The sequence below is a fragment of the Geotrypetes seraphini genome, chromosome 5, assembly GCF_902459505.1.
Source record: "Geotrypetes seraphini chromosome 5, aGeoSer1.1, whole genome shotgun sequence".
Taxonomy (NCBI): Eukaryota; Metazoa; Chordata; class Amphibia; order Gymnophiona; family Dermophiidae; genus Geotrypetes; species Geotrypetes seraphini.
Genome location: NC_047088.1, coordinates 237,707,677 through 237,730,727, shown reverse-complemented (window position 1 = coordinate 237,730,727; position 23,051 = coordinate 237,707,677). Strand labels below are relative to the sequence as shown.

At 42.9% G+C, this 23,051-nt stretch overlaps 1 protein-coding gene across 1 annotated transcript in view; it reads left to right on the top strand.

Annotated features, from left to right (window-relative positions):
• The first annotated feature begins 1,026 nt into the window (after positions 1-1,026).
• Positions 1,027-23,051, top strand: part of MGAT5 (alpha-1,6-mannosylglycoprotein 6-beta-N-acetylglucosaminyltransferase) — a 251,467-nt gene continuing 229,442 nt past the window's right edge. Inside the window, exon 1 of the mRNA XM_033944757.1 lies at positions 1,027-1,228. The gene's annotated coding sequence lies outside the window, so the exon portion shown is untranslated. The remainder of the gene's footprint in view (positions 1,229-23,051) is intronic.

The following is a 23,051-nucleotide window of genomic DNA, read 5'->3' as shown; positions in this document are numbered from 1 at the left end:
CTCTACTTTCTGTATGTCCAATACCCAGAACCTAGGTTCCTCCAAAAGCTCTGCACTTCCTATTATCAGTTTGGCATAATAGAGGTACAGTAGAGTCTTTGTTATCCAACCTTTGCTTATCTGACATTCTGGATTATCTGACATACTTAGGTGACGTCACAGCGTCATTAATGCATATGGATTTCTCTTTTTCTTGGCATCATGTTTAGTTGAAAGGCAGCAGTGCTATGTAAGAGTTTTGGACATATTAATAGGCCCTATTACTAAGGTATGCTAAAGGATTTAGTTTGTTAGCATGCACTAAATCCTTTAGCATTAAGTTCCATGCAGCCCATAGGCTATGTGGCCCTTAGTGAGAGATAAATCTGGTATCCATTTATGGCCTATTTGAATGATCCTATTATTCTATGCTGGCTCCTTTTAAGACTCTGCTGTTTGGGTTTTTAGATGATGAAAAGCTTGTATAGTAGTTTGGAAAACTGATCCATATTGAGCCTTAAGATAATTAGGCTTAACTAGAAATAAATATGTAGGATTAGGATAAATAAGATGTTCTTATTGAAACCAAAGGGCTTTCTCATAATGCTCTATAGCAGTGGTTCCCAAACCTGTCCTGGGGGACCCCCAGCCAGTCAGGTTTTCAAGATATCCCTAATGAATATGCATGAGAGAGATTTGCATATAATGGAAGTGACAGGTATGCAAATCTCTCTCATGCATATTGTGGTAATGCAGACTATGCCTGCTAGGAATGTCCCAACAGCAGTGCACAAGTCAAGTTCAGGCTCCACACAATTACCCCCTTTTAAAGCACAATGTCAGTCATTGAATGAATTTCCTTCTGTGTCCTGTAGAGGGAGTGGGAGAGCAGATCTGATTCCCATCCCCCACGGAAGCCTAGAGTGATTAACAGGAAATCACTTCCTCCTGAGGGTTTGGGGCGGGGCTGCAGACTCCTTAATCTGAGAACCCAGTTCCTTGAGAGTCAGAAGCAGCAGGAACTTGGAGGGGACAGGTCACAGCGCTCAGGGCTGAGAGCTCTGAATGTCAGTTCAATTCCAGAGTCCATGGAGTGGATAGAGGCTGGTGAAGACAGGCCTCGTGGTTTGCTGGAAGAACCACAGGACATGGAGCTGGAAGTAAACCCTGAGATGAATGCTGAGTTGCCTTGTGAAATCCAACCTATGGAGTTATGCTGCATGAAAACAAAGTGACTGACTCTGTTGCTGTGAGTAATTAAAGTTTATTTTTCTAATTGCTTGCAAATGCTGGATACTTCAAAGCCATCTGAAGAGGAAAGAGGTTTTGTTTTGAACCGTGCAAGTACTTTGGGTTTTTTTTATATTTGTTTTTTCTGTTTTGGAAGTTTGTTTTCCCTGGTGGGGGAAAGAGAACTGTTTTTCAGTCCTAGACAGTGGGGTTAGCCCTATGTTCATAGTGGTGGGATAGAGGGCCAATTTTATGGCAGATTAATACCACACGGAGCACACTGTCTGACCAGCACGCTGCTGCTGATGAAGCCAGTGCGGGTGCACTGACTTGTGCTGAAGTAGTGCAGCCCTGAAGTTTATCTTGTTTTTTTTTTAAAGTTTTCCTTTCTTTTGCTGTTCATACATTTTGAACTGTGAATTAATGTGGACTACTCTGTTGGGGAAATTTCCTGTTGAAGGTTTTTGAACTATTTGCATTTTGATACACCCACAGAGACTGGTGGCTTATTCAACTTTGCTATATGAACATTTAGCCTATGTTAATAAGCAGAATCATCCTGACAAGCTTTCTGGTTATTTTTACTCTAAGAAATAAAGTTCAAGTTTATTTTGGAAAAGAACTTACCTGGTGTGGTGGTGTCCTTAAACTAAACGCTTTATTATTTTTCCTTGTGCTGTCCTTAGCGGCTCACAAGAGGTTTTTCTTGTACCAGTGGTAGAGAATGACACGGTGACAAAATTCATCACCGTTCCCGTCCCCGCGGATAACCGCAGGAAACCATCTTCATGTCATTCTTTAAGGAGAGAGGGAAGAATCAGTATAATTGGGCACAACCACTGACCCGCAAGCTTTGCTTTGAAGAATGCTGGTGTAGAAGGACTGAGGTTGAAATAGATACTAGAAAATGACATGGGATTATTTCCCGCGGTTATCTGCGGGGACGGGAACGGTGATGAATTTTGTCGCCGTGTCATTCTCTAACCGGTGGCCCAAGACCCATTGCCCTGAGGCTGCCGGTTATAATATTCATTAGGGATATCTTGAAAACCTGACTGGCTGGGGGGTCCCCCAGGACAGGTTTGGGAACCACTGCTCTATAGTAACAAGCCATAATCCTCCCTCAGGAGAGTTTTATGACATCCCTTGAAATGAGGAAAGTTAACCCTCCCCTCCTTATTTCTACCTTTTTCTTTTTAAGCGGTATATCAAATTTTAAATAAAACTTGAAACTTGAAGGTCTTATTTTTCCATAAAAATGTGGTAATGGCAATGACAACATACTCAGGACATAATTGATTTATAGTATAAATCATTCTTATAGCATCCAATCTTCCCCACCAAGATAACTATAATGGGGACCATTTTTCTCTGTTAAAGATTTAATAGAGTTGGTTAATTCTGTTTCCATATTCTCTAATACTACACTGATGCAAATCCCTAAATATTTCATACTATTGTTTTGATTTTTAAAGGGGTAATATGCACAATCAACCCAACTAATGTATACATGTAAGGGCAATAATTTTAACTTTGCATAATTTGAATGATATCCAAATATCTTAGGACCCCTTTTACAAAGCCACAGTAGAGACTCCCGTGTGGCAAATGTGACGCAGCCCATTCAATTCCTAAGGGCTGCATCGCATTTGCCATGTCAGGACTCACTACCACGTCTTTGTAAAAGGGGCCTTTAGAGAACTAATCTATTTCTTGTAACACCTAGGGATTAAAGATAATTTGAACTATACAAGGATCTCATCAATATATGAGGGAAGACAGCTGGCTTCTGATTATGGAACCCTGCAAGATTGGTACTGTGACTCCACTTGCCCTTGAACTGAAAAACCGGTATGCTACCCCTTGAAGTGGAGGAGATGAGAGCATCCCAAAAAGAAAAAGGACCAAAGCTTGAAATCCCTAAAATTGTTGGATCCATGACCACTAGGAGGTATAAAGTAGTGGTGGTTGGTGATTCCCTTCTGAGAGCACAGAAGCGTCCATCTGCAGACCAAACATGATGCCCTGGGAGGTATACTGGCTATTTGGTGCTAAAATCCAAGATGTTACAGAGAGATTGCCAATACTTATCAAGCCTGATGACTATTATCCGATGCTGCTCATCCACATTGGTACTAATGATACTACCAGGTACCACTGAGAAAGTATCAAAAGTGACTTTGTGGTTCTGGGAGAGAAGGTGAAGCAGTCAGGTGAGCAGGTGGTATTCTCATCCATCCTCCCTGTCGAAGGTAATGGCCAGGTCAGAGAAGCATGCAACCTAAACATGAATGTGTGGCTACATGGATGGTGTCGTCGAGAGTGTTTTGGCTTACTGGACCATGAGATGATTTTCCAAGGGCTGTTGAGCAGGGATAGTATGCATCTATCAAAGAAGGGACGAAGTGTCTTCGGCGGCAGGCTGGCTAATCTACTGAAGAGGGCTTTAAGCTAGAAGTGATAGGGCAAGGTGATCAAAGCCACCAGGTGAGTATAAGCCCTCAGGTAAGTAAATCACTGAATATCTCTATACATGGATGGGAAAAGGGAGCAATGTCTGGAAAGCAGTATATACTAATGCTTGAAGTATGAGAAACAAGATTCTGGATCTAGAAGTAGTGATGGAAGAAGATGAGTTGGATATAGTGGTGATAACAGAGACATGGTTCACGTAGAACCATGACTGGGATATAGTTATACTGGGCTATAATTTGTTCAGGAAAGACAGGAAGGGGAGTAGTGTTATATGTTAAAGATCATATTAAAGCCAAACAATTGCAGGATCTGCAGGGCAAGGAAGAGGCTCTGTGGATCAATTTGGAAAGAGGGAATGGTAAATATATTTACATTGCTGTAATATACAGGCCTCCTTTATAGCCAGAAGTGGACAGTGATTTAATAGTGGATTTTCAGAATATATCTAAAAAAGAGGAAGTTTTACTAATAGGTGATTTTAACATGCCAGATGTTGAGTGGGTATCCTTATTGCAGGGTCTTCTAGAAGTAGGGAGATCCTGGATTCTCTACAAGGATAACTATTCCAGCAGTTGGTAATGGAACTCACATGGGATGGGGTCGTACTAGACTTAGTGCTTATAAATGGGGAAAGTGTTTCTGATGTTGCATCTAGCAATTTAATATTAAGAAGGGTATAGAGAGGGCTCATTCAAAAGTAAAGGTTCTAGACTTAAAAAAAACAAACTAAGGAACTGTATTTGGACTGCAAAAATCCAAAGGAATGGTACAGTTTAGGGGGTGAAGAACTTTTGTGCATAACAGAAGAGCAGGACTTGGGTGTGATTGTATGTGATGATCTTAAGGTGGCCAAATAGGTTGAAAAGGTGACGGTGAAAGCTAGAAGGATGAGAGGGTGCATTGAAGCGGTATGGGCAGTAGGAAAAAGGAGATATTGATGCCTGTATAAGACTCTGGTGAGACCTCATTTAAAATATTGTGAACAATTCTGGAGACTGCACCTTCAAAAAGATATGAAAAGGATGGAGTCAGTCCTGAGGAAGGCTGTTAAAATGGTGTGTGGTCTTCATCATAAGGTACATGGGAACAGACTTACAGATCTCAATATGAATACTTTGGAGGAAAGGCGGGAGAGGAGAGATATGATAGAGACGTTTAAATACCTACATGGCATATCAATGGAAGCTTCGTAATGAGAGTGCATAGGATGAAGTTAAGAAGCGAAAGGCTCAGGAGTAATCTAAGGAAATACTTTTTACAGAAAGGGTGGTAGATACATGTTAGAGTTTCCCGGAAGAGATGGTGGAGACAGAGACTGTGTCTGAATTCAAGAAAGTGTGGGATAGGCACGTGGGATCTCGTACAGAGAGGAAGAGATCATGGTTACTGCAAATAGGCAGAGTAGATGGGCCATTTGGCCTTTATCTGCCATCATGGTTCTATGTTTCTAAGTCTTAAGCAAAAACACAAAGTATTTGAGGACCAATACAGTTCCAAATCAAGGTTAAAAAGCAGTTTTATTAATCAGACTTGATGCCAATGTGTGCCTCAGAAGTCAACAAATCAGACCAGACAAGTATGGATAGCAGTATACACAATCTTTTTTGAAACCTGCAATTCAGATGCAATACCAAGGAGACCAACATCTTTTAAATGGCAGTATCAGTGGTTCAAAAGCCAGGCTGAACAGTAATGAGGAAAGAGAACATTTCCTCAAAGTTCCTGTTTGAAGTGTAACTGCAGAAGATAGATATATATATATCTATATCTTCTGCAGTTACACTTCAAACAGGAACTTTGAGGAAATGTCCTCTTTCCTCATTACTGTTCAGTCTGGCTTTTGAACCACTGATACTGCCATTTAAAAGATGTTAGTCTTATATAAAGAAAGGGCTATGATGAATATATTACACAGTAATCTAGCATTACACTGAGACATCCTGCTTTGCATGAAACTGAATTATTCTTTCCCTATAAGCATGCCATTATTTTACCTAATTGACTGGATAATAGTTTTAAATAGATTTTACACTGAACACTAATTAAGGAAATTGGTCTATAATTGGTATCCTGTGTTGGACTGTTTCCAGGTTTTGCTGCACTATTATTTTTGCTTCAAGTCAAGAAGCCAGTTATTTCTCTTTGCACTAGGCATCCATCAGAGCTTTTTTTTAAAAATTTAAGAGCTAGTTCTTTATTAAATGTTCTATAAAATTCAATTAGTAAGCCATCTGGTCCTGGTGCTTTATTTAATGAAAGGGATTTTATTTTTGTTTGTATCTCTTCTACCAAGATATCTTTTATCAAATCCATTTGTTGAGCATCTGTAAATTTGGGTCACTGTATTTGTTTTAAGAAATGCTATTGATTGACATACAGCAGGGCTGGTGTTAGGAGGGACAAACAGGCCAGCTGCCCTGGGTTTTACAGCTCCAAGGCGCCTCCATGGGCCAGAATGTACTTCCCTTCTCCCTACCCCCCCACCCCCGTTCCAAAACCCCCTTGCTTGTAAAAATGCAACGGGGTCACCAGCGCAGCAATCATTCTTCAGTGCTGCCCGCAGCCTCCTCGGCACTGTTCCTCTGCCTTAGTCTACCCAAGCAGAAACAGGAAGGTGCATCAGAAGCGGCACACTACGGCAAAAGAACAGAGCTGAGAAGGTCATTTAAATTCATTCCACTCTGTATCTGCTGAGAAATGGTCAAGTATGACTCTGAACTATGTGTAGACCAGATATGGGCAAACTATGGCCTGTAGGCCTAATTTAGTTTTTTATTCCAGCCTGCTGACCATTTTAATCCCGCTGACCGTGAGCCCTACATACCTCTCTCCAGAGCAGCATCGGGCCGGCAGCACTCTAAACAGGCTACTTTGCAGCCTTCTCTCAGCAGGGAATTCCCTCTGCCTCATCACTGATGATGTCATCAGTAACACTGCACACGGAAGGCCCCGACAAGAGAAGGCCGCAAAGCAGCCTGTTAAGAGTGCTGCTCTGGAGGGAGGTATGTTGGGCTCGCAGTCAGCGGGGTTCAGATGGGAGGGAAGGATGGAGGGTCATTTGGGGTTCAGCTGCATGGCGAGGGTGACTGCTCAAGGGTTTTGCTGCACAAGAGATGGGAGGGAAGGAGGGAAGCTGGGCAAGGGTTCTGCTGCACGAGGGAAGGAAAGATAGAAGCTGGGCAACTATTCTGCTGCACAGAGGGATGGAGAGATAGAAAGATGCTCTTGGTCCAGCCCCTGTATCAAATTTAAGAACCCATTGTGGCTCATGAGTCAAAAAGTTTGCCCACCCCTGGGGTAGACAGTGATGGAAGCCCAGAGTTGTCAAACATGGTGTTTATACACATTTGTCATGTCCTTGATAAGGAGGACATGTCCGGGGAAATCCAGATATCTGGTAACCCTACCATTATAACATAGTAAATGATGGCAGATAAAGACCTGAGCGGTCCATCCAGTCTGCCCATTAGTTATACCCATTAAAAATACATGATTAAATTAACTTGTCTCTTCTTTGATATTTCTGGGTCATGGACTGTAAAGTCCACCTGGTATTATCCTATCTCACTATAAACCCCTTATAATTTATGTGAGCCCCCCCCAAAAAAAAAAAAATGCCTCCAACCCTAGTATTCCCAACTGTGTACCACCTCAATAGTCCTTATGGCTGCAGGTGGCACCTATATGGCAGTATAGTAGGGTTTGGATGGGTTATGATGGGCTCAAACTTAATTCCATAGATTTTGTTGTTAGAGTGTCTTATGGGCCTGGATCCTCCTCTCTATAGTTCACCAGCCCACCCATAAGGCTACTTAAGACACCTGTGTGCTGCTCTACTAGACTTTCCCATACCAGATGCTGCTGTCCTAGAGCCAGGTTTGTACCTTTTTAGTCTCATTTGTGTGTGGTGGAAGGGGGTCAGTGAGCACTGGGGAAGTGTGGGGGTATCTTACCTTGATGCATGCAGTGGCCATCTGGTCAGTTTGGGCACCTTTGTGGTGCTTAGATGCTTCTAAGAACATAATTGCCATACTGGGACAGACTAAAGGTCGATCAAGCCCAGCATCCCATTTCCAACAGTGGCCAATCCAGGTCCCAAGTACCTATCTAGACCCCAAGTAATAAAACAGATCCCATACTGCCTATCCTAGGAATAATCAGTGGATTTACCCCAAGCCATCTCAATAATTGCCTATGGACTTCTCTTTTAGGAAATTATCCAAGCCTTTTAAACCCTGCTGAGCTAACTGATTTCACCGCATTCTCCGAAAGCAAATTCCAGAGTTTGATTACACGTTGTGTGAAGAAATATTTTCTCTCGTTTGTTTTAAATCGGCTACTTAGTACAGGGGTCAGGAACCTATGGCTCGCGAGCCAGATGTGGCTCTTTTGATGGCTGCATCTGGCTCACTGCCAACGTGACACTCTGACTTCTGGGGCGGAGCCAAGGAGAGCGGCCGCACACACTATGAGCTCCGCTGCGGCAGCGGAGAAAAATCTTCTCCAACATGTGCACTGCAGCAGAGGACACCCAAGCAGACCTACCCAGGCCATTGGGGACATTCTGCAAGTCACCCGGAAGCAAGAGCCACCGACACAGAGCCGGATCAGATCTGAGCCAGGACGGGGACATCAGCGGCCATCTTCCGATGCTCTGCACAGTGTGGCACCTCCGCCAGCTGCAGATTCTAGCCTGGACCGCAGCAAGCTATACCAGTGAAGAAAAGTTGCGAGTGTGCCTACTTCATTTGTTATTGCTCCAGAACCCCCCCCCCCCCCCCCCCCCCCCCCTAATCTCCCCAGTGTCCCTCTGTGACTATATGAATGCATGGGAAAGATCCTTGGCTGGGGCTTGATTGATGCATGCCGTGGACATGACTGAACATCTGAACCAGCTCAATGTGAAAATGCAAGGCATTGGAAATTCAACAAGCTAGACTCTTCATCGCTGACATTGAAACAGGTCGTTTACTACACTTTGAAAAACTGGGAGAGTTTAGATGCATGCACAGCAAGCGACCCTGCTCAATATCTTGATCATCAGCAGCTAGCGGGCTTCACATCTAATCTCCTGCAGTCATTCAAAGCGCACTTTGGAGAATTTCGTTGAGCGTGCTCGTCTTTTAAGTTCATCACCCATCCACATGAGTATGCAGTGGACAGCGCCGACCTGAGTTACATCCCCAGTGTCTCAGTCAGAGATTTTGAGCTCCAAGCTGCTGACCTGAAGGCCTCAGACATGTGGGTGAATAAGTTCAAGTCACAGCATGAAGATTTGGAAAGACTTGCATGACAGCAAGCAGAGTTGGCAAGCAAACACAAGTGGGGAGAAATGAAAAAACTTCAACCCGCAGACCAGCTGATTGTCAAAACTTGGAATGCGCTTTCTGCAGCGTGTGAGTATTGCTGTACTGGCAATGTTTGGCTCTACGTATGCGTGTGAGCAGTCTTTCTCACATCTAAGGCACATTAAGACCAACCTATGATCACGTTTAACGGATGGAAGTCTCAACGCCTGCATGAAACTTAACCTCACCATGTATCAACCAGACTACAAAGCCATCAGCAAAACCATGCAGCACCAGAAGTTGCATTAATGGTAGGAACTACTTTATTCATCATTGGTTAGCAACAGTATAACAACGTTATTAAAAAGAATTCAGAGACTTATTGTACTTTAAAAGTGTTGTCTTACATAAAATGTGCACATAAACATATTGTATGGCTTTCACAGAATTACATTTTAAAATATGTCGTGTTTATGGCTCTCTCAGTCAAAAAGGTTCCTGACCCCTGACTTAGTAGCTTCATCTCATGTCCCTTAGTCCTTGGGTTTTTGGCAAGAGTGAACAAGCGATTCACATCCACCCTTTCCACTCTACTCATTATTTTATAGCCCTCTATCATATCCCCCCTGAGCCATCTCTTCTCCAAGCCAAAGAAACATAGCCACTTTAAGCTTTCCTCATAGGGAAGTTGTTCCATCCCTTTTATCATTTTCACTGCCCTTCTCTAGCTCCGAATGTTAAGTTCCATCCAGGGCATCTTGCAAAACGTTTGATTATTGCTGCAAGACATCCAAGTCTAATTCGCCCTTATGCACACCCAAAGTCTGCCCATAACACACCTCCACCACACCCATCTCGAGCTCTGGACACACGAAGGCTGGAACACGCTAGATGTCTAGAAAGGCGGTTTCAATAATCAGCACTTGGATGTCCTGGAATATAAGTCATGCAGCTGAATTCTGGATGGATTGGAGGGGAGTGAGATGGCTAAGCGGAAGTAATTACTATATAGCAGTGGTTCCCAACCCTGTCCTGGAGGAACACCAGGCCAATTGGGTTTTCAGGCTAGCCCTAATGAATATGCATGAAGCAAATTTGCATGCCTACCACTTCATCATATGCAAATCTCTCTCATGCATATTCATTAGGGCTAGCCTGAAAACCCGATTGGCCTGGTGGTCCTCCAGGACAGGGTTGGGAACCACTGACCTAGATAGTAATAACTACATTCTATCAAAATTCTATCTGCCCTCAGCACTGCTGAACTATTCTGCTACAGATTTTATGCAGTTTTCCGTTGTAGGCCAAATATTATTGTACAACCTTTAACACATGCAAGTTGTCTCCTAAGATTCATTCCAGAGAATGACACGGGAACAAATTTGTCCCCGTCCCGTCCCTGTGAGTTTTGTCGCTGTCCCTGTCCCAATCCTGTAAGCTCTGCCTTAACTGTACAAGCCTCGAACACTTATGATGTGTGTTAGAGGCTTGTGCAGATGAGGATGAAGCTTGCAGGGATGAACAGGAAAAAAAAACCTCACAGGGACGGGAAAATGAGTTCCCGTGGGCACGAGGAAAAATTTATCCCCGTGTCATTCTCTATTTCACTCTCCCAAAATTCAGTGTTTATTACCAGTTTACTCTTATGCACTTTAAAGATAATTTCCCATGTACAGCAGAGAGGATCATAGTTTACCTTGTGACATCCATGTTGTGCAGCAGAATACCCATCTGTGGTTCAAGTATTCGTCACTGAGTATAAACCAATAGATCTATTACTTATCTGGTAGGAGAGCAGAGAGGATCCCTACTGCCAGAAGCCTACTGGATGCCATCTGTGCTGTGAGGCGCAAGGAAAAATCTGATGCGACTGGAGGTGTCTATCACTGAGCATAAAAGAAGAGGCCTACTGCATACGCATACCTAAAGAGAATAGCTCCTTGGATCCATGAGACTGGAGGATTGTTGCCAACTTTCTTGGGACTAGGGAATATACCTGGAATCTTGCATTGTGCTTGGTGGGCAAGTTGAGAACGATGGAGGCGATTTGTGTTGCTGACATGGAGAAATACAAGTACAAGAAAATCTCTGCTTCTCTTTGAGTAATAGGCCCTATGGACAAACGTGTCCAATCATCTTCGAGGGATCAGTGGAAACGATTGACATAGCCCTGCCTCGGCTCCCTCTTGAGCTCTGGTGGTAGGACACTGCTTTCACAACTTTGGGTTCCTCCTGAGGACATGTTATATTCAATGGCGTAATAAGGGAGGGGCGGGGGGCGGTCCGCCCCAGTTGCCATCTTGGTGGGTAGAGCTAGTACCCACCCTCCTCTCTGCCCCTCCCCTCCCACACACGCACGCTCCTTCCCTCATACCTCTTTAATGTTCCCGGCATAAACAGCAACCTCCAACCTGCTGTTCATGCTAGCGGCGGCTCTTCTTCTGACATCACTTCCTGGACCCGCACCTAGGAACTGAGGTGTCAAAGAGGGAAAGGGAAAGTTGGGGAGCGGGTGGGGACAGGGGAGAGGCCCCACTGCCATGGGCTCCTCTCACCCTCGCTAAACCACTGGTTACTGTATATTGTAACCACACAGAAAAAGCAGTATATCAAGTCCCATCCCCTTTACAGGTTGCCATCCTATCTTTAAAAATACAGAGCCTCAAAAAGTGAGAGAGACTATGCAAGAGTCTTCTGAAAATGTAATATATTCTGATACTCAGCGGCAATTATTAATTATGTTCTTGGAATTCTTTACTGCTCGGGAAGGGTCATATAAAGAGAATTGTGTTTCCCTAAGGATCTACTTGCAACTCACACAAATACATTTTCGTTCTAGGGAAACTTCTAGATTTCCAAGTTTTCCTGAACTGCTTCTTTTTCTGTAGCGGCTTCTCAGTATAAGTCTGTCTACTGACAAAATAGAACTTTTCTTAGAGAGCTGCTCCTATTTAAATGTAGATTATTCTGTCTGCGACTTCTCGGTCAGCAGTGAATAAACAGGATTCTTTCACAATTTGCTAAGACCTCACACACCCAAGTGATGGCATCTGAGATCATTAAACTCCGAGAGAAGCCAAGACATTTTCAAATTAACTTTTTTTTTTTCTGTTCTGCCAAGGCCTCAACATGAAAAAGTACATTTCCACTCAGCACTCCACATAATTTACTCATTCATATGTATAAGTAGCCAAGCAATATGTCCTGCTGGCTTGATATGAAAGTTAAGAAAATGTTTTCCCAATCAATTGCTCCTTGCACCAAAAGTCTCAATTTTATTTCATCTATACAATACCTGATTTAAAAGAGGGCATAGCATAAAACAGATAACAGACAGAGGATAAAGGGATAGGAAAGACCAAAAAGTAATATATTGTATAATATCTCAAAAATAAAATTATATAGATTTTCTGCCAAACATTCTGCATACAACATGTCACAAACAGAACCAAATCATGTCATGTAGGAAAAAAAAAAGGACAATCCTGTAATAGTTTTCATAAGAACATAAGAATAACAGTCCATCAAGCCCAGTAGCCTGTTCTCACGGTGGCCAATCTAAGTCCCTAGTACCTGGCCAAAACCCAAGGAGTAGCAACATTCCAGCATCTCAAAGAATAGCAAGATTCGGGGACCCTAATGAGAGCAACATTCCAGAGTAGAGAATGACAAGGGGGAAAAAATCTGTCCCCGTCACTGCCCTGTCACCGGACCACCATCCTCTTCACCGCCCCGTCCTCGCCATCCCCTTCACCGCCCCATCCCATCCCCGCAGCATCCACCCTTCCCTCTCGCCACCTCACCACCCTTCAGCGGCCCGAGAATCTCCATACCCCTTACCTTCGCGGTGCGTTAGTAAAGAAACTTACTGAAGCCGGCGGAGACTGCCTGCCTGTGCCTGCAGTCACGTGTGTGTGGGCGGAAGCTTCTCCTCTGATGCAGCCATCCATTGGGTATGATAAAGATGCATTGTTTTAATCAAGTTGGTGGCACGCAGAAGCTAGATTCTATTAAAAAATGACAGTGATTGTTTAAGTACAAGTACTGGTCAACTTATAGTGTGAGTAGGGAAACGACAGCACAATGAAATGCAGTTTAAATATAACATAATTTGAGAAATGCATTGCTTTTAATTGTAATTGTTCAGTCCTTGCATTTAGTGACATGTATGGGATTTTTCATTCTGGACAGTGCCTCAGGTTGGTATAATGTCTGCAGTGCAGACCAGTCTGAAATTCCTTACCTCATATTTTAGAAAGAATTTATAAACATGCTTGAAATGGGAAACTTCTCAATGCTACTTTCTCTTACTTGTGCACAGTTTGGGCAAGCATAAAAAGCTGGTAATCATGATTTCTTTTTACACATTCTCACAAAGTTCCTGTTTCAGGGGATATTTAACTACATCTGCGTTGGCTTGGAAACCTAAACGTGCCAGACTTATTGAGAAGTCCTTGTTAAAATGTCTCTCCCAGTTGTCAGCCTGTGCTTGCAGCTACTGGGACTCGAGGGTATCATCATACGGGTTTAACAGAGGGCTGCTGATAGCAAGCTCTGACAATCCCAAGTAGGCCCGATTGGTTGTGTGTGAACCAATCTTTAGTTTTTGGCTGAAACCAGGTGAAAAGTTTCAGCTTAAAATGGAAAAAAGCAGTTTTCGTCAGCCTCTAACAGTATCTCCCAAACTTTTATAGCTCTGGCATCTAAATGGGGCAAATGTTTTTTGCCGCATATTATAGTTGAAATTATATCTGTTGTTCTATTGTCCTTTGATACTCAAATTTTGGAAGTCAGTATGGGAAGATTAATAACATATATTACATATTAAGCCCCTCATGGACCGATACAAATGCCGACATTTTAAAATTATGACCGAGATAGCTTTGCAGATGGTAACTCGTACTTGGAAAAATTATGATCGCCTTAATTTTCCTTTTTGGTGGGCGAATTTATGCTCCAGTTATAGGTATGGAAAAATGAATGCTGACATGTTGGGGCATAGTAATTTATTTAAATTTGTTTGGGGCCCGTTGACATCTTTTATTACTTTACTATAGTTGGCATTAGTTTATAAGTCAATTTTTCTTTATTTTCATACACATCCAGGGAAGGGTGAGAGGGAGGGGGGAGGGCTATTTCTGTCCTAATTTTGTCCTTTATATACATCTAGGGAGGGTGGAATGACATTACTATTTTGAATAAGAAAAGATTATTGAAAGAAGTTATGTTTTTGTGTTTTTATTGATTAATCATGGGTGGGATAAAATGGTTGGTCATGTGTATTTGTAAGATGAATGTGCTTTTATTGACTTATTATAGGATATGTATTTGTGTCTTGCACTATTGACATTTGGAAAATCAATAAAGAATTAAAAAGAAATTATACCTCTATAAATATTTGCCATCATGAACATCTGACACCTGCTGCTTGCACCACCCTTGGTTCCCTTGTTATGTCATGTCCTGGTACACGGCCAAAAAGCATCGGTGCCAGACTCTTGTATATACAACGTACATGCCATCTATTGAGATGATCACTGGAGGAATTAAGTACTAACCCCCCCCCCTCACTCATAGACCCCTTCCAGCCCCCTGAACATCCAAATTAAACAGTACATACCTGACTCTAGAATAGCAGTATCTGGTACAGGGAAGCCAGGTAGAGCATCATACAGGTGTCTTAAGTAGCCAGGTGGGTGGGTTAGTGAATCAGAGAGGAACAAGGCTCATAGGCCACTCTAACCATTACATTTATGATGAAACTATGATCCCTCAAAAATCCTACTATACTGCCATATAGGTGCCACCTGCTGTTATAAGGGCAATTGGGTGGTAGACAGGTGGATATTGTAAGTTTTGAAGGGTTAATCCTAAATTATAAGGGGGTTATGGTGAAATGTATATATGGCACCCTTTCAGTGAAGTTCACAGCAGTGCCAAGGTGTCCCATTGCTCTGCTGGCATGTCTATATGGGCAGTCCATTACAATACTGGCCCCTCATATGTCTAAATGGTGCCGATTTTAGACATTTCTGACTTGGAAGGTTTTGGAGTAAAAAAATAGGATATAAGAGTTAGACGTCTTGGCAGTCTAGACTTTCTGGCAGCCAAGATGTCAGAGTAGTCAATAAAAAAAATAAATAAATATGCACTGGGGGCATTATGGACACAGGAAGGAAGTACTGGGGGCACTAAGGATGTAGGAAAGGGTACTAAGGACATGGGAAGGAGGCACTAGGGGCACTAAGGACATAGGCAGGAGGCACTGAGGGTACTAAGGACATAGGGAGAGACACAGACAGAAAAAATGACAGACAGGCAGCGTGCAAGGAGAGACAAAGAAAAAAAAAAAAACAACCCAGACAGACATCTACTCTAGCACCCGATAATGTAACAGGCTTAAACACTAGTTTGTTTATATTGTATTTTATTGTTGGTTTAAATAAAGACTTTTAAAAAAATCAAAAAACTGTCAGAAGTAATTGCTGCTTTTTAGGGGGGGCATGGGAGGGACAGAAGAGATTCCTCATGGGATCAGGCGGAAATTCCTCACGGGGACAGATGGGATACTCTAGTTCTTAGCTCAATAATCTTCTTTCTACAGTAGCAGACATGAGTTTTGAACCAGTGGGTCATTCATCTCTACTCACAAGTTTTTGTAGAAGGCGTCATCTACACTTTTCAGCTCCACCTCATCTATTTCTGCACTGTTCTGTTACTCCTCAGTTCATACCAAAGCAGTTAAACACTACAACAAGAAAAAGAAAGAAGAGGGGCATGGGGAACTCCCCAGCAAAGCCAAGTCTGCTCTGCTCTTAAATTGCTTACAATGCCAAATAGGAACATAACATACAAAAAGGTGGAACCCAACAAGCCACCTACTTGAGTGCAACCGGCACTAACACTTTTGTCCTTCTTGCAGTCTCCCATCTGTGTAAACATTTTTACAATAGGGAGCTCTCTCATCACTCCATGGACCCGATTGAGAAGAGAAAGTCAAGCATCTAGAAACACATACATGTCTGAAACAATAAGCAGGGGCTAAATTGAAGTCTCATATGCCTTGCTGCTAGAAAGATTATCAAGGTAAGAACCTAATCTATCCTTCTAATGCAAAGAACATACGATTCTTGAACCAGTGGGACATACAAAAGCACTTTCCCGAGTCTAAGGCAGGGCAGATGAGCCTGCTGCTAGCACAAGCATCAAGGACCCCAAAGCAGCATCCATTCATGCTGTCACATTCACTTTGTAAAATTTTTTGAAAGTATGGAGGGTGGACCACATAGCTGCCCTACAATTCTCCTCAGGCTGAACTGCCAGGGACTCGGCCCATGAAGAATCTACACTCCTTGTACAGTGTGCTCTCACAGAAATCAGTGGTTACTTTTCATACCCAACAGATGCTGAAGAAGCAGCCATTTAAATTCATCTCGAAATGGAAGTCTTAGAAGCAGACTTCCGCAGGCAGCTAGGATTCATTAGTACAAAATGATGATGTGAGACGCAAAAATCATTTGTCACCTCGTGGTAATGAAGAACTCTCAACATCCAGCAATACCAAGACTTTGCTCTTTTTCTTCAAATCCATGGCATGAAATGTGGGTAACTGGACTTCCTGATTTACATATAAGGTTGAGACAATGTTTGGCAGAAAGGAAGGTACCATGTGTAGCGAGACCCAGCCTCCATAAATCTGAGGAAGGGCTCTCTGCACATGACAGAGCCTGCAGCTTTGAGACCCTTCTCACCGAGGCAACAGCTACCAGAAAAAACATCTTAACTGTAAGATCCATCAATGACACCTCTTGCAAGGGCTTGTAAGGGGCTTTGCTGAGACCATGCATACAATGTTAAGGTTCCAAGATGGGAAAGGCCATCACACAGGAGGATGCAGCCACATCACTCCTTTCAAAGATCTGGCTACATCAGGATGAGAAGCCAAAGAAACTTTCTTCACTTGAGATCTAAAGCACGAGAGGTCTGCCACCCATATTTTGAGGGAACCAACCATCAGGCCCTTCTCTAGCCCATCCTGAAGAAACACTAGGACCACTGACAGCAGAACCTTGAAACATTTAACATCCTGCTTAGCACACCAGTGCTGAAAAGTTTTCCAAGCCGTAGTATAGGCTGTCACAGTCACTGGTTTCTTAAATCTCAGAAGGGTAGTCTGCGGTCCTGCGCATCCTTTAGAATTACTCCACATTCATTTGGCAAAGTAATACGTTTGGTAACCTGTGTTACCAATGAATCCACTTTAGGTGCGACAAACAGCTCTTGGAAATCAGGAGCCAGTGGATACAACTTTGTCATAGTCCCATCACCCCATAAAGGACCCTTCTGGAGTCTCCCAATACTCAGTTAGCATCATTGTAATATCTGGATGTGAAGGAAAAAAGATGGTCTGAGGCTTATAGCTGCTCATGAGAGAATGCTGAGCAGCAGAGGTCTTCAGGGATTCAAGCTTCAATACCCGCAAGGATTCAGTGATGACCTCCAGCAAAGCTTCCAGCTTCAAAAGGTGGTACACAATTGGGTCCTTTCCCTGGACCAGGGCCACCACAGACTTCTGACTGGTGGTCCCTACCTGAGACTCTGAATCCTCCAAAACTGAAGATTCATTTTGAGGGAGTAAGAGCATTGATCCTGAAACCAAGTCACCCCAGTCTTTCTCTAACTGGATCTCCAGTTCCTGCTGAGGAACCTTCAGGGGAGAAAGCTTACTCTATCAGGGAAAAACTCCATGCACTAACAACCAGCATAACCCCAGAAAGTACAGACAAGCCTTGACAGTCTATATAGACTTGAACGTAAGTCTGACAAACTCAGGGGTAAAATCCTGAACAGGATACCCCAAGGACACATGTGGGGCTTCTTGTCTCCTCATGGGCCTAGAGGCGTCCACACATCTGCACTTGCTGGAGACTGAGTTTTTATCTGAGGGCTCCAGGGGGGATCTCCCCCCCCCCAATAAAAGCCACCTGTGACTCCATCATGATAGATAGACTAGAGGGGCCTAAGCTCAGCACTTCCCCCCCCCCATAGAACATGGAACAAAAATGTTCCTCAGCTGGCTATCCAGCACAAATCTGGCATGAATCAGGGGTAAAATACTGTAGACTGAGGAGTCTAATCTCTAAATGATTTTAAGCAAAATCAAGGTGATTTTTAGGTAAAGGTTTTTAAAATCAGATTGGATATGGCCACCATAGTAGCATTTTGGCATGGAAAAACAGCCCAAGAGAGCTATATAAAAAGTTCAAAAAATTAGTAAAGGGGCTTTTGGAGGTAAGGACTCAAATACATGCCCCAACCTCCCTTCCAAAATGCAACTGAAGCCCCCCACCCCTGTCTCCCATAGACTTCAATAGGCAGTACTCACAGTTCTGATGGTGCTGTGCCTACTTCAGCTAAAATAGCAGCTGGAAGATGGAGAAGACCACTGTCTCAGACAAGCATATAAAAATATTTCCAGATGTTTGATTCTTTAGGCTGTAAGTCAGACCGAGTGAAAGTCTGAGACCCCAGACCCCCACAGCTCCTCACATAGCACTCGGGGGGGGGGGGGGGGAGGGGGGAGGAAAGACTGCTGGCACCCAGTACAAGTCCTCAGGACTGACACAGGACCACACAGCCTGCGCTCAAGCTCCGGTAATGACCAAGAGCAAGCCTCGCTTCCAGGGGAAATATCCCTTAGCCACTGCATTGGTGTAGGCTGGCTAGGTAGGTGCTCTGTAAAAGGGTTGCCCTCTGTCACAGGGAACCCCCTGTGAAGGCAAACAAATCCATGCAGTGCCCCAGAACGGATGAGCAAAGTAGGGAATTGAGCAAGGAGAAAACAGTAGCTAAACCTAAAATTTCTCCTAGGGCACTGCCAAGAAAGAAAATGCCTTTGCAGGGCAGTGCATAGAAGGTAGGGACTCCTCATGCCCGTTTACCTTTTTCTAAGCAGCAAGTGAAAAGCAAGGTAACAGGACTACAAATCCCATCAGGCCGAGGGTACAAGTTTCAAGTTTATTATTTTTCTTGATTAATCGCTTAATCAAATTCTAAGCGATGAACATATTAAATAAAATCAAATAAGGACAATACAGTACAAAACAAACTTTAAATACTAACATTGGGTAAAAACTAATACATAATATTGTATATTCATGACATAGGGTAGGATAAGGGTTAGAAATACAATTGATAAAGAAAAGTAAAACAAAGGAAAAATACATTAGGGAAATCAGTTAACTCGTAGCTTAACACAGTACAAGAACATCACCAAATTAAAAACTATTTAATTAAATATTAAAAGCATCTTTAAAAAGAAATGTTTTCAAATTGCTTTTAAATTTTCCTAAATCCTGCTCATTCCGCAGGTAAATGGGAAGATCGTTCCAAGTTTGAGGAGCAGTTACTGAAAAAATAAATTGACATCTAGTGTTAATAATTTTAAGTGATGGAATGGTTAATAGGTTTTGCTCATTAGACCTCAGAGTTCTATTCTACAGAATTCCTAAAGCCAGGACTGGAACAGCTCCAGTGCCTAGCAAATCCAGAACTGGTCTACGGTATATAGTTTAGTTTAGTTTAGTCTAAGCCAGCTCACTAAGCATCTGATCTCAGAATTAGCCAGAACTAAGGACACACCTACACTCCAGTTAGCCACTAGGAGAGCAAAGGGTGGGGCTCCTAGTTGCAGGCAGCCACACATTGAGCCACACAGGAGAAACCCAGCAGGGAGAGAGGTGAGCCAGATCTTCTCTGCCAGGAAACAGAAATGCACCAGAGCCTTATACTCCAGAAGGGTAGGACCTCAGGATTGGGAGGATTTTGTTGAGGACTCCTATACAAATGAAGTTAAAAAAGGAGTCCCACAAGGGTCTGCAATGCTGTTTAACATCTATTTGGCTTCACTGGGGAAGAAATTTAAAGAGATGGGTATGCAGTACAGAATATATGCCGATGATATTCTGTTGTTCTTCCCTAATATAGATCTTTGCTTGATCGGAAATTGGATGAGTGAACATGATTTGAAATTGAATGTTAACAAAACAGAGGTAATGGTGGTGAAGGGTCAGAGACAATTTTGAGTTTAAAAATGTGGTTGTTATGGGGGGGGGAAACTGGCTGTAAAAAAGGAGATGACTGTCCTGGGAGTGTGCTTAGATAGCTGTTTGACAATGGAAAGCCAAATATTAGAAATAATCAGGGTGGGATACATGCAACTTCAAATGCTTTATAGATTGAAGCCAATATTATCAACGCACGACTTCCATACTGTGGATCAGATGTTGATCTTGAGCAGGGTGGATTATTGTAATTCACTATACCTAGGAGTTGTGAAAGGGAAGTTGAGGGCTTTGCAAATGATTATCAACTCCGCTGCAAGATTAATCACAGGGGGCTCCTAGGAGTACCCATATAACTCCTGTCTTGAAGAAACTACACCAGTTACTGTCAGCCCTGCCTTACAACAAAGAGTGAAGTTTAAGATTGTTGCGATTATACATCTATCATGCTTCTCCACGGATCTTACAAGAATTTTTTCAGATCTATAAACCGAGAAGAGAGCTTTAGAGATGTAAATGGGATGAAATTAAGTTTGGAGGGTAGAATGTCGACTATGCATGCTAGGATCAGAGCATCAATATCAGTAGCTGGCATAGAAGTATGGAACCTGGTATCCTGCGGTTTGTATGGGGAGGATGAATTTTAAGAAAATGATAAAAACTCAATTGTTTGCTAATTCCTTCTTATGCTAGGATGTATTTCAGTTGATAATCGCCTTCTAGAATTTTTCTGACATTGAAGTATGATTTAAAGCTTGTTTGTACTTCTGAACTGATCAAATTTGTGCTCTATCCCTATTATAACAGGGATGATTAACGATGTTGTCTTGATATGTGACAATCGGAGGGAAACAAGATTCTATGTATGTCATTTGGAAACCGCATAGTTGTATGTGGTATATAAATTTTTAAATAAGCAAATAAAATGATATAGAAATGAATGAAACTCACAGTATAGAAGAAATGAGCGAGGATTTTTCATATGCTACTGACCCTGATTCAATTGAGTCGGGCTGAGGAACAGTAGAAAAAGTTTGGAGTTTATCAAAGAGAAATTATTGGTGAAGATTCCAGACTTGCCAGGCTGTATTATTTAAAGCCTTTGGCTGAAAGAGTTTTGTTTGTTCTCCCCCCCCCCCCCCTTTGTTGCATGGAACTTGCAGGAAAACTGCACAGCCTAAATCCAAGCAGGACTGATTTTGTTTTTCTGTTATGCTGTTCGAAGCAGTCCATGAAAATTAGTTACTTAAAGCACTGCTGGTCACAGGACATTGGGGAACGCTTTATTCAAAATCTACTGGGATCTTGATTGGGATTTTTGTACACCCGAATCTACAGGGCGGGTAGAGATCCCAGTGAAAGGACTTATAAGAAATCATAGCATTATCTGGTTGAATAGGCCAGGTGGAAAACAGAGGCTGGGCTGGGAAGGGCCTAGCCCAGTGTGGCAGGTTTAGGCCTCAAAGAAAGCCATTAAAAGGCTGAAATAGAAGCCAGTGGATGGCAACAAGCCAAATAAAGGAAACAAATGGATTGTTTTTGTGCCAGGACTATTGTTTTGCTTGTATTTTTGGAACTCATTTTGAATTGCTACTAACCTGAGTTACACGCACCAAGTCTGGTGTAAAATAAAGATTTCTTTTGTGGCAAACAGGTATTTTGCATTATTGTTGAACTTTATTGCAGTCCTTCCCAGCTACCCATACCTCACTTTCACTCAACGGAGGTGTGTGTGGCTTAGGGTATTGGCCCCTGGACACGTCCAATCAGCCACATACGGCCACAGATCTCAGATAGTGAGAGTCTGTGTCTTCTCCCAGGCAGAGCCACCTGAGGAAATCTAGGAACCACTGAAGCACTAAGTCTCAAAATTAAAGACAAACCCTCAAAAATAACAAGCGACAAGCAGAGCAGAAAGACACCTTCAGCTCACATGTAGAAGGAAAAACTGAGGCGTGACAGCACAGTGCAGGGATAGAGGCGGCGGCAGAGCCAAAAACGTAGACGCCTTCTACATAAACTTGCAAGTAGAGGTGAATAACTCACTGGTTCAAGACTCGTATGCCTTTTGTACTAAAAAAGGAAGTAAATAATTCTTAATAAATAAATTACAATAAAAGTAAGTCCACAATAAGAAAAAAACCAGGATGACCTTCCAATATGAGGCAGGATAAAAACTTTGTTAAAAAATATTACAAGAAACAACTTTTCCATCTAAATCGGTGACATTGATACCATAATCCCATCATCAGATCATTCATTCCTGAGACTAATTAGACATCACTACAACCACAGTACCTGAAGAGCCCCTGAAATTCAAGAAACTTTGCAAATGCCAAGGTTCAAAAAAAGATAAAGATCATCACAAGATTCTCACAAAGGGTCGTGGACACTTGGAATGCGCTACCGGAGGAAGTAATCAGGCAGAGTACGGTACAGGGATTCAAACAGGGATTGGACGGATTTCTGAGGGATAAAGGGATCGTGGGATACTGAGAGAGGTGCTGGGATGTAACACAAGTATAGAAAGCTAATCAGGTAATAAGTATAGAAACCCAATCAGGTCGTGCATGTGCAAGACCGGAGGGTTAGGACTTCGATGGGAAGATAGGACTTCAATGAGAAACCAAGGTGGCAAGGGAGCCCCTTCTGGTGATTCAGACAGGTCGTGACCTGTTTGGGCCGCCGCGGGAGCGGACTGCTGGGCAGGATGGACCTATGGTCTGACCCGGCGGAGGCACTGCTTATGTTCTTATCATTTTCATAAATGTTATATACAGTACTTTCAAGGAGACTGGAATACAAGGGGTCTCCCAAGATTCTACTTCAGAATGCTTAGAAAGAAACTGTTTACACTTCTCCTTCATTCGCGGGGGATAGGGGCAGAGCCAGACCGCGAATAGGGAAATACCGCGAATATCTTCTGGTCTGGCTCTGACCCACCCCCACCTCCCTCCCGGCATCCTGGCCTTACCTGGTGGTCTAGCGGGCTTTCGAGGCAGAAGCGATCTTCCTA